Source organism: Ptiloglossa arizonensis, chromosome 3 (assembly GCF_051014685.1).
Source record: "Ptiloglossa arizonensis isolate GNS036 chromosome 3, iyPtiAriz1_principal, whole genome shotgun sequence".
Classification (NCBI taxonomy): domain Eukaryota; kingdom Metazoa; phylum Arthropoda; class Insecta; order Hymenoptera; family Colletidae; genus Ptiloglossa; species Ptiloglossa arizonensis.
Genome location: NC_135050.1, coordinates 13,717,875 through 13,730,421, shown reverse-complemented (window position 1 = coordinate 13,730,421; position 12,547 = coordinate 13,717,875). Strand labels below are relative to the sequence as shown.

Here is a 12,547-nt window from a genome sequence, read left to right as displayed (position 1 = left end):
CGCGCCGTAATTGCGGTGGAGGTCATGAACAAGGTCAATAACCACGTACAATCCGCGCCAAAATACTTTCCATCGAACGTGGAAGCCGTGCGAGCCACGGACACCGTGGACGAATCGAATCGCGCCGGGGCTGCCAGCGAATCGATGCAATGCCCTGTTGCGGGGTACTGCGAAACGTCTATCGCCGCGACCCAACGCGAGCCAGTACCTCGGGGATGGCCGAAACTTTACCCAGGTACGAATTTCGAGCAACGTACAAAGGACCCGCGTAGTTTTAATCCCTCGTTCTCTGAATAAAAATTCCAATCACGAAACGGAATATTTCGCGAAAAGGAAATAAAAATCGAACCGTCCGATCGAGGAAACGTCACGAGTCAGTGGCGTTAAGAATGGTGAAACTTTTACCCGGTTACGAATCTCGAACAACGAACAAAGGATAGACGACTCTTTATCCGTTGCTCTTCGAATAATAATTGAAATCGTAATTATGGAACGAAATATTTCGCGGTAAAGAAATCAAAGTTCGTAACCGACCGATCGAGTAAACGTCACGAGCCAGTACCTCGGACACGAACGAAACTTTTATCCAGATATAAATCTCAAACAGGGAACAAAGGGTAAACGAGTTTTTATCCGTTGCTCGTTGAATAAAAATTAAAATTACGGAATGAAATATATCGCGATAAAGAAATCAAAATTTAACCGTTCAATGGAGTAAACGTCGCGAATAAATCGGGATACGTTAGTTTTATTCGTCGTATATCATTCGAATTAAATTTTTCTTATCTCCGTTGATAGATGTAAGAAGAGAGAAATTAAGAGCAACGAAAAGAATGTTTATCTATTGTCCTAAAGTATTTGCATGTATCGAATCACGAGCAAGGAAGATTTATTTGCTCCGATCACCGAGATAAACGTTCTTAAATGTATAATAGCAAATTGTTCGCCTATTGAATCTAAGACTTTGCAAATATGCAGTATTTATTTTTTCTCGAGTTTGGAGCATTTTATATTTTGTATTGAATGAAAACATCTGCAGTTATTAATTTTCTTCAACTATTTCCTTTAAAGGCAAAAATATATTTAAACGTTGAAAGAAGAAAAAATAAAAAAATGAACAAGTATTATCGAATAACAAAGATGTAACGTAACGAAAAAGTATCACCGAATTCGATCGAGTGACAGGACTGGTTGAAAGGGATTCGGCTCGCGTGCTATAGGAGTCTACTGTGTGTAATTCAGAGTCAAGTATCGTATCGCGTAGGTACGAATGCGAATCGAAACGAAGAACTTCGTACACCAAAGCCACAGAGGTGTAAGGTCGAAAATGCCAAAGCGCGAGCAGGAGCTTCGAGTTTCACGACGTATCGTTTCCGTTTCCGGCGCGGAGGAACGAAGACCTTCCAACGATCCAAGTTCCATGACACTGGAAACCTCTGTTTCCAGCATGGTTCCGATAAGCAATCCGGTGCCACCGATAAGAACAGATTACACGGTGTTCGTACGACGCACGAGCATCGAATGTCCCCGCGTTAACCTTATTCTTTCGCGTTAACCTCGTTCGCTTAACGGAAGTACGCTGCGACAGATCGACCATAACATCGAACGAACCGTATCGTCAGGAAATCGCGTCCGTCGAATAGACGTACCGTTAAAGGTAACGTTGTCGACGTACAATATACGTCACAAACTCCTGACCCTTGATGAAAGATCGTAGTTGCACTCAGAACCTTGCCAGCACGATAAAGTTAAGAACAAATTAATAATCACATTATTTTACGCTTCGATCCTTCGAAATAAACAATACACCGTGATCCAATCAGCAGATTTATTTATACATCGACGATTAACGAATAATTATGAACGTTCTCAATCTGTTTCGGTAATCTTCGGATAGATTAAATGTCAATTAATAATGTGTTATTAAGATTGAAACCATCCGGAGATGACCCAAATAGATCGAGAACGTTGATAATTGTTCATTGTCGTCGATAATTAAACAAATCTGCTTTATGGAGAATAGTTTATTTTGAAATTCAAAAATTTGAACGAATAAAATAAAATTGTAGTTGTAATTACGATTCCATCCCCTTTCGGTCGCAATTTTAACCAAATGATATGATCAGATTTTACAAAAATATGTCAGCCTATTGTTATTTAAATATTTCGGATTGTTGAACTTCCAATACCGTTTAAAGATGAAAGGTTAGTCTGAGGGCCAATTCCATATCTTCCGGAATTTAAATAAAGTTTGATTTATTAATAGAAATGAAATATCGAACTTTTATTTAATTGCATCCATAACCCTAAATTCCAATACAGATAATATACTTATTCTACAAGTATATTCAACGACATTTAAATTTCTGAAGTTTTCTTAATATAAATGCGAATAATAAATAACTAACCACCTGTTGAAAGATGAAAGTCTGAAGACTACTTTGTCGAGCTTTTATTAGCAAGGACCCGACGGTTTAATACTTTAAATTTAATATTTTAATAATGAAACATTAGTGAGAAGCATTATATGTTTCAAAAATAATATAATATTATCCGACGAATTTTGCGACCATCGTTGAAATTTCCGCTCGGAGTTGGCTACAGACTTTATTATTTAATTTGGGATTTCAAAAGTTTGATGCAGTCAAGGATAATATGCTTAATTGACGGATTTGTTTGGGAAACTACGTGTGACTTTGGTGCGGTTATTTCGAGTCTATTCAATATTGTTCCCACTTTCCGAGTGAACTGAACAAATGATGATACAAAACTTTTCCCTTCATCGTTGTAGAGGATCTTTGAGATAAAATGTTAAATAACTTGTATTTAAAAGCTATTATTGAGCATTAAAATAAATTTTATACTATCTAAAATTGAAATATATATTATTTAACTCCAGTCCATACCCCAAAAAACTTGACAAACTAAAAATGTTATTTTATTATACTTAGTTTGGCTCGCTGATGAAAAGTTTCAAGACCACCAATGTACCTACAGGGTGTTCCTTTACTTGTGGAATAAATTTTCTTTTACGTTCGTGCAAGACTTTATTTTCGAAAGAATTGGATTTAAAATTTCTTTAAAATTGCCCAACTCGAGCAAAACGTGTTAGAAATATGAACTATCCGTGTAACCATATCCATTAATATGGGCGCTCAAGATTACGAAAGTTTCGTGTCACATTTTATGATTTCAGGTACCCGAGCTCCATACGAGACAAACAATGGAATTCCCAAGACTTAGTTAATCCCTCGGTGATAACATTTATCACTGCCATAAATACCATAGACTTCTCTCACATGGTTAATTGCTCGGTAGAATCTCGATGGATCTCACTTTGATACTTGCACGCGAAACTCGTCCGTTGCATTGTTTTGACAAGTGAAAAGAATGGTCACTTAGCAACGTGTGAAGTTATAGGTGGAAGTAACAGGTAATAGTGATACAACCGAGCCTTCTTCTAATCGACCAAATTACCTCGATAATTGCAAAAATTAGTCTCATTTTCGAACAACTATCGAGGTTTCACCGTGATTATGAATAACTGTTTCCATACCAGAAGAGAATAAACTAATTTACAAAGCTGTAGAATTAGCAAGATGCATACGATCTTTTGGCTATCTTTGTCACGAATTCACTAATACGAATTTTTCGAATTACGTATTCATTCAAGAATTTTCTGAACCGTTTCTTTATGTTTTTTACACATACATCTCGCGAAATATGAATTTTATGGCACAAACGATTCATCCACCGAAAAAGAGACATATACTTTTATTTTAAAGAAAGAGTGGAATTGCACTTTGCAAGAGCTTCACTCGTGAAAGAACCGAGATCGTAAGAAGATAGACCTTGTTATACCATTCGATTTTACCGCTACCATTTTCTTCGTGAAAATTGCTGCAAGTATCGAGACTCGCGCAATTATCGAGATAACCGTTCCAATAAGGAGCTCCACTTACACGGTATTCTGGACTATCTATTCTTACTACTACTTATGTTATATCCATCTCAATCTTCGCTCATTGCTCAATGACCATCCACTTGCCGAAACAATACAACGGACGTGCAAGTATTGTACGTGGCTCTTCCATTCTGTAACATTTTCGAAGAAGTATTGTGTAGAATTTCGATCAATACTTGGTTAATATTGTACCTAAACGGTAGATTCTGAAATATTCTATTGAATCCGAGAAGAAGGCTGCGAATCGGGCTATTTGCCAGGTTGCAGATTCTATCGACTATCTGCGAGGATGGCGAGTTCGATCATTCCATGACAAGAAACAGTACTCTATGTTGATGTTCAACGATTCATCACGTCGCTAAGGGTCTAAGGGTGGCTTTACTTAACGCTAAACTTAGCTTAAACTCTTCACTTAACTTAAACTCTTTATTATTTTATTTATTTGATTGCATCATGCTGTGCATCGTGAGTTAGTCGTAATCTCGAGACAGTTTCAGAAAGACACGAAGTTTACAATTATCGGATATGTTTGTTGATAATAAAGTCTCATTTGTCATTGATTACACAGTGACTCTGTGCGTGTATATTTCATATCCTGAATAGTGTGTATCAGGCTTAAATAAATTAACAACACTCTAAATCATCGGTAATCCCTGTCTTCTATGCCCACGAGTCAAAAATTTTGATTCTTTGAAAACAAAGTGGAAAAAATAAGTATATCCATTTGGCCCATCTAAACAAAAAACATTTCTCGTTCGTAAAAACTATCTGTCGCCATATTTCCGCAATCCGAGCCATGTGATTTAGTTCAAATTCTAATCAGGATAATTAACGGTTACGTAATAATATAGGTTTTTTGTTCGATTTCATTCTTTTAATAAAAGAAAAGGGATTGAAAAGAATGAAGTGTTTCTCTTATTTCTCTTATTATTTTTCATAATTCTCAGGATATAGAGTAATTATTAATTACACGAGGACCGTGATTAAACCTCCAGATTAGAATATCCTTCTTTAAAAGTTCGAATCTTTCCAACTTCTTCGAAAGTTGAACGCTTTCCACTTGGCGTTTTGCTCGATCGAAACAGTTGAACACTCCAATTAGTTAGAGACGCTTCAGAAAACCGATGTTATAGTTTTAAAATCGACAAATCGACAGTGAGGTCGAACAGTTGCGTGTTTATAACAGTGGAAGACGACACAAAATTTAGACCGTAGACTACGATTTCTCGCTGTTAAATTTTTTCCAATTAAATTCCAAAGTCAATATTCCAAAGTTGAAGTTTTAACTTCGGAATTTCCGTAAACCGTTTATCCGTCAGAAAAAGCATTTTCAGAAAAATGAATACCAATGTATCGAATACAGATGATGTGATTTAGGAATGAGATTCGGTCAAACAGTTGTCGCAAAGTATACGTAATGTACACAATTTGCCTAAAAGGAAGACGACTCCGAATATTTCTTTGGAATATATTCATAAACCTACTCTTGTGCAACTTAGGATACACGACATCGCCACGTAATATAGTTACGTGTGGTATGAAATTATTGATACCACGTACGTCCACTTACAGGCGCGAAACGATCGATGCTCCTTTTCGATAGCTGTCGGTGATTTAACCCATTGGTGTCAACAGCCTTTTAAGGGGAGAAACTCGAGTAGAAGAATGTTAAAATAATAGTGATTTTCGACCATTTTTTTATAACGTAAAATCTCGATGAAATTTTTCACATATATACATTCTTTAACTTTTTGAGATATAAATACTTTCTTTTTGTTACAGTTTATCGACTTTTTGTGAAATGATAAGATGTTATTCTTCATGAATCTTCCAGTCGAGAATGTTTTTTTTTTTTACTTTCATCTAGAATAAAGAATTAAACCGAGTCTTTTTCGTCTTATCGATTCTAAACCTTTAGAAGTTTGAAAACGTTCAAAATTAACGATAATACGCGGCTCTGGGGACAAAGGAATGATTTTTGAATAAAATTTTTACTTCGATCGTGTGATAAATACAGTTTGTATAAGTAATATCGTGAATCAAATAGATTCGTGCGAAGAAGAACTTAGTTACGCGTATACATGTTCTGGATCGGTTCGATCGATAAATTATTCTTTGAGTTGTGCTGCGCGCCAATTTGAAAGATGCGATTTTGAGGAAACTGAGTTTAAAGTTTTCGTTTTAAGGAGTTAATATTTTCAGAAACTTACATCCGTTTAAGGCGGATAATCACTAATCAGTGATTTCAGACTCGTGCAATTCGCCTTCTCTTCGTTAAACTCATCAAGGTTTTCCATTGTGAAAAAATTGCCGAGAATCATTTTATCATTATTTTAACGAGCTGCAGTTCTCTCGGGCTATTTTATTTATTACCTACTCGCGTTATCGTTGCTCCATCCATATCATCGGTGAGTTATCATCGATGACACTCCTGGTATTATACCAAACATACCGAACCATTTCCGGCAATCTTGGAAGAAAAAGAAACCGTTCAACGACCACGGTGAACGGCCACACGACGCGTTTAACGAGAAAATTTGGATCACAAATTCCTCGCGGTGAAGTCCTCTTACGGTACTTCGAAACGTAGACGCGGAGCGAATCAACGTTAACCTTGCCCGTTCGCGTTAACCTTGCACGGTTTGCTCGAATCGAGGCGCGCAGCTCGCCCACGTAGTCGGCAGAAGCCGTGAAAGCGATGTCACAGGTACGCGACCGCGTCGTTCGGTGTCCCTGCAAAATTTCGCGTCGAGTTGGATTTTTCGAGCAATCGGCGAATATCGTAGCTCGATTGCGTATGTGAAGAACAACAAACGTTTCGATCGCAATCAACGGCTACACCTGTAGCGTTTGGCAACGCCGCGGGTGTGGACACCGCACCGAGTCCGTACGCACCGAGTACGGAAAAAAAAAAAGAGAAGAAAAACGATCCGAGAAATGCACGCAGCGACGTGCAGCTCAAGAAATGAAGACATCCGTGTGAAACCCGTTCCACTGACACCGAGCCGTGTCTGTCCCTTCGATATTTTCCGGATCATTGAGCACCGTTGCCGGATATGTCATCCTACCGAGAAACGTTTCGCTCGTGTCGAGCGAGCACGCCGCCCTCGTGTCCCGATATTGCGCTAATGCGTCAACCGTAGAAATATGTACAAACTGTCATCGATCGCTACCACGATTCTCCTCGAATAAAATGGATATCGTCGATCCCGATAACGGAGATAGAACTCGAGATGCAACGAAACGTCACTCGGAGTCCGTGCTCCGGTGCATCGTCCTATGTGACAGTCGTTCGCTTGAAAGCGAAAAACGCGTACAGGGGATAGCAACGAACGAACGGGCACGAGCTCGATGTAAATGGTGCTGTACTGTACACAAGTACTCACCGAAACGACGTTGGTCCGTGGTTTCTCTGGTTTGACGGCTCGGTCCGGCGAATCCACGAGATCCCTCGCTAAAGAAATCCTGTCACACAAGCGTCACGCACTGTGTTGTCAACCACGAAGCCGGTATATCTCGCGACCGAAGTAGGAAGTTCGCCGGCGCGCCGCGAACGCACTCGTGCTCGAACACGTATCTCGAGTGCTGCGCGATACGATATCGATGGGCCTCGGGCCGCCATGCACTGACTGTCGAGACTGCGGCCGCTTGTCTCGCGCATGTCTTCATCGAACGCGCGCGCATCTCCCGTTTCGAATGACCCACGGTACGCCGGCAGACCGTGCCGACCGCCCTCTCGTAGCGAAACCTCAAACTTTCAAACGCTGCGCGAAACTGCAATACACCCTACGGTACACATTTCGAAACAGACGAGACGTAAAATAAACGTTTCGTTTTACAAAAGTTAACGTCCTGCGATCAGAAATAACGTTCTCCTAACGTATCGGTTATTTCGAAGCGATCTATTTGTTCGAAATCGACGATTTCAGGAATTATCGACCGAAGATCGGTAAACGTGATAAATGTAGGAAACTTGTTCCTGTACATCGTTCCTGGTTCTACCGCAAAGTTCAATAACCTCTCCACTCTCGATCGTACTTATCAGGTAACGCAACTGTAGATGGTGCAGAAGGTATCCTACAATCGAGCTACATTTATGAAATATGCAAAAAATCACAAGCAATTTACAAATATAATTTGCTTCATAATTAAAAATTGCATTCTGCTATTACCGGTAACATTAATTACGTACTAAATAATATCGAATGCCAAAGTTTCATCGCGTAGAGATAGTTACGCAGAGACCCGTCCAAACCAAATCCCATCCACCCTCCTATTGTACAAGAATTTAATATCTTTTGCCGAGATTCTCCTGACAAATGTTTTCAAAGTGATCAACGAAAGAAGCATTCCGAAGAATCTGCTTAGAAAAAGCGTAATTAAATTTCGTTGCACTTTGGAATACCATACATCTTTCACGAATTAACTACACGAATGTGCAATCGCACGTATGATGAGAGAAGAATTAACACGGAAAGGAGTTTTTTGGAAAAGTCTGCGCGATGATGAATAATTCGACAGAAATACAACAATAGATAAGGCACTGTAATATTCCATCGATATCCTACAATACCACCATGAGGTTAAAATTTAATCTTAAGTTGTTACATACATCAACGTCGAAACAGTTTGATTTAATCTTTCTTTAGTTCCCCTTTACACCGCCCATACAGCAAATAACAATTGAATCGAAGACGATAAAAATAGAAAAATCATACATACTTCAAAGACTCTGTCGATGATCAGCAAATTCCATTAGCAGTCACGTTGGGACGCTTTGTCGCTCGCAACGCTAATTGAATACCGTGTACCTGTATGTGTGAAATAATATTGTTAACTTTAACAATCGAGTGCAGTCATTTTAGACTGCGGGGTATCACATTTTGGACAGCTGATTCAGCTGTTTCGTGACTCCGACAGTGATTCCGGTGGCAATTTTTGGACGTTTCGTGAGTCGCAACACTAATTGAAAAAAAAAACGCAATTCGTTCGCATCGCGTCGAAGCAACGCGATTAATCGGTATCGCAACGCTAATTAAAACTACAAATACAACCGCGTTCAATATTCATTGTTCGCAACGCTAAAAGCAATCGCGATCGGTGAGTACTCATCGAACGCAACGCTATTCTAGAAATAAATGCAATCCGCGTTCAATTCTCGCAAAATCAAAAGCAATCGCGATCGATACTCGTTCGCAACACTAATTCGAACTATAATCATCATTTGTGTAGCCAATTTCAATCGCGACTGGTATTTGTTCGCAACACTAATTCAAACACGATCGTTTCTCATTCGCAACGCTAACTCAAACCGCGATAATTACTCGTTCGCAACCCTGACGCAAATTCGGACGATTTCTCGTCCGTACAGCTAATTGCAATCGCGATCGTTTCTCATTCGCAACGCTAATTCGAACCGTGATCGTTTCGTGTTACGCAACACTAATTCGAAACAGCAAACTGCCGAATATCACCGGGGATGAGGTGCCACGGCACGTGTGGTACGCACATGTGTACACGTGCTGGCCAATAAACAAATTACTACAAAACTAACTACCACACAACTACACGCGAGTACAGTGACAAAACGTTAAGAGTAATGACTTTCCATCCTCGGATAGATATATCTATCCGAGGATGGAGAACCATTGGTTGCAGCCCGCTCTTGAGACAATTTGTCTAGGCCTCTTCGGCTTACAGCCTCTTGTTTCTTCGGGCGGCATTGCCCGATCTGAAACCCTACGTAACGCGAGAACCACACGCGACACGCGTGCGACCGTGCAAACGATTCTAGGAACCGTTGGTCGTGCGATGCACGCGCGAAGATGAATCTCGAGCGTAACGTTCGTTTCGACGACCTAATCGACGCGACCGCGTACGCGAACAATTAAAGCGGAGAAATCCGAAGAATGGAAAGCAACGCCGGATGCGAACGACATTATTCGTTTGCACCAGCTTCGCGATCGTTTCTTCGAATTGAGCTACAGGTGCAGGTCGGTCACGCGAAAACGCGCCTACCCGAATCGAGAACCGCGACCGACCTGCCCTGGCCCTACCTAACCGTTTTTAACACACATACCAGAGGTAAGTTACCTACACCTACCTAGCCCTGTATTTAAAAAATGGCAAAACACATTCTCTCGAACACATCCACTCCACGATTCTCACGCATAACGCTCGGGTGCGAGAAGCCTAATCTAGAGAGGCGTCCCCGGGACGCCTCCGACACCCGAGCTTAGCACGCAACATGCACACTCTAAGCGTACGTACCAATTTCCTGAAATTGTCCGACAATGGCTGGCGACCATTGCGTATATGTATTTATAACGAGGGTGAGAATTTACCGTGTGGCTCTTTGAGGAAAAAAAATAATTGTCGATAAAAGTTACACATACTTTATTAAATATGTACCATTGTTATTTTACGTAAAAAGAGATGCTGCAATGTGAACAATTGTCACGTAATTATAATGGCAAAAGTTGAGTCGATATAGTTACCGTCGTTAATAATACGATGTTGCAAAGTATTCTTTAATTGGTAGCTTTTTTTATGTATTTTATACATTTCGCGAACCGACGCAATTCCACAGCCTAACCACACACACACACACACACACATGTGGAAAGTACGTCGTGCACGATACGCCAGCGCATTGTCGGACACACGTATATATTATTATTGTAAATCTTACGAATTAAGTCATCGTGTCCATTGCCTTCGCTCGCCCAAGTAGCACCTGGGCACTTGAACGAGTTTGGGCAACGAACACGGAAAGATTATTAAAGCTGAAAATCCTCAACTAGAAACAGCGATTAGTAAATATTCTTTCTAACGAGCTAGTATTTCCTTAGTTCTTTCTCGTTTCATATTACCGTTCGTATAATTCGATTGTTTATTCTTTGAAAAATTAGCAGAAGAAATATATTACGTGCGTCAATATTGAAAAATTGTATTTGTAAAGAAAATTACTTTAATAGAAATTACATTTATTGGAAGAAGTGACTCTATGATAAATTATTGAATGAAATTTATTAAATTATTAATTAAAATATGTAAGTAAATATTGAATCAACCTTGGGTGATTCCGTCGTCAAAGTGAATTTAAGTATCATTGTATGGAAACTTTGACTTCAGAATCTGCCCATCGCGAAGTATCTTCTTGTACATAAAATATTGCATCGTATTTAGCGAGTAAGGAAAAAATGCCGAAGTAGAAAATGGCCAAATATTCAATAAAATATAATCGGTAATATAAATACTATTATCATAGTATATTAACATTCATATTTTTATATCTGTTACACGTGTACGCCTATATGCGTATTAATTTTACAAGTACTCGATTGATAAATTAATTTATTAATTTGATTAAAAAAACGCGATGTACAAGAAGACCCTATGATTTAACCTGAACTAAAAAATGACACAAGAAATGTTACTGTTCATGAGTATACGGTAAGTATACCCATGGTCACTGTACTCGCAAAAATCAACAAATATAAATACAACCGGTCACCCGTGTCGATTCGGACCTTTCGACCTACGACATGCTTGGGGACCGGAGGAATAAAACATGCGACTCACCGATCGTAGAACGCGACCGAGTAAATACCCTGGCGATGAACTCAAGGATGCTGACTCGCCAAGTAGTCGTGGATGTTACAGCCGAATGCCATTGGAAACGTTGTCCAACCCATGGACGCAATGCCAAAATGTGGAAAATCTAGAAAAAATTACAGGAAACATGATTATCTATCTTTAAAGTTACAAAATGCTCTCAATATTAATAGACAAGTATCAACGAAAACTTTTGATAGGTTAAGTAGAAATGAATTTTCATACACTAACGTATACTTACATTATTTGCACGTGAAGCATCGTCCAATATTCCTCTTCCGTGATGCACTGACTCTGATACCGATGACGAATTATTTTAAAGATTATAAAAAAAAAATGAAAAACTAAACGAATATAGGAAAAGAAACAGAGATCATGGTCGGCGAACAACACTGACTCTACTCCCGCGATTGAAAAAAAAAGAGAGCCACGATGCTCTAGAAAGAATTTACAATGCACGAAAGACACTGAGTTTACGTCGCGAATACCCAAAATTTTAACGAAACTCTATTCGAAGCCACTGTGCTCCGATAAAAAATAACAACTTTCTACGCAACAAACACTGACTCTACTAGTCGCATTGCGCGCGGCCATCAAAGTTTCTAAAAGAAAGGGTAGTTAATAGGGGTGGGGGGTGAGGGCGGAGAGGGAGTGGTAAAGGTAGGTTTAGAAACAATCATTGGCATTCGAGTATAAACAATACCAAAACGTACTGCACCTCGACCTAAAAACAGTAACATATGAGTTATTTCAATATTCCATCGACATCGTACATAACCGCTATGAGGTTAAAATTTAATTTTAAATTATTGCACATATCAACGTCAAAAGAGTTTATTTTAATCTTTTCTTATTTGCACGTCGCACTGGCCTCTCCAAGGGACGGTCAGTTTGCCTCTCCAACAGTTAAATTGAATACAATAAAAGTAGAATACTCACATACGTGTCACATGTTGATCTTACCAC

General features: G+C 39.4%; 1 protein-coding gene and 1 long non-coding RNA gene across 2 annotated transcripts in view; both read right to left on the bottom strand.

Moving 5' to 3' along the window:
- The window catches only part of LOC143144705 (uncharacterized), a 323,901-nt gene extending 316,349 nt beyond the window's left edge, over positions 1–7,552 (bottom strand). Inside the window, exon 1 of the mRNA XM_076307376.1 lies at positions 7,351–7,552. The gene's annotated coding sequence lies outside the window, so the exon portion shown is untranslated. The remainder of the gene's footprint in view (positions 1–7,350) is intronic.
- Positions 7,553–8,710: 1,158 nt separating this feature from the next.
- LOC143144913 (uncharacterized) lies at positions 8,711–12,321 on the bottom strand. Its single transcript, XR_012991556.1, has 4 exons — positions 12,285–12,321; positions 11,823–11,875; positions 11,549–11,687; positions 8,711–8,775 (listed from the first exon to the last, which is right to left on the bottom strand). It is a non-coding gene; the product is annotated as an uncharacterized LOC143144913 (long non-coding RNA).
- Positions 12,322–12,547: the final 226 nt, after the last annotated feature.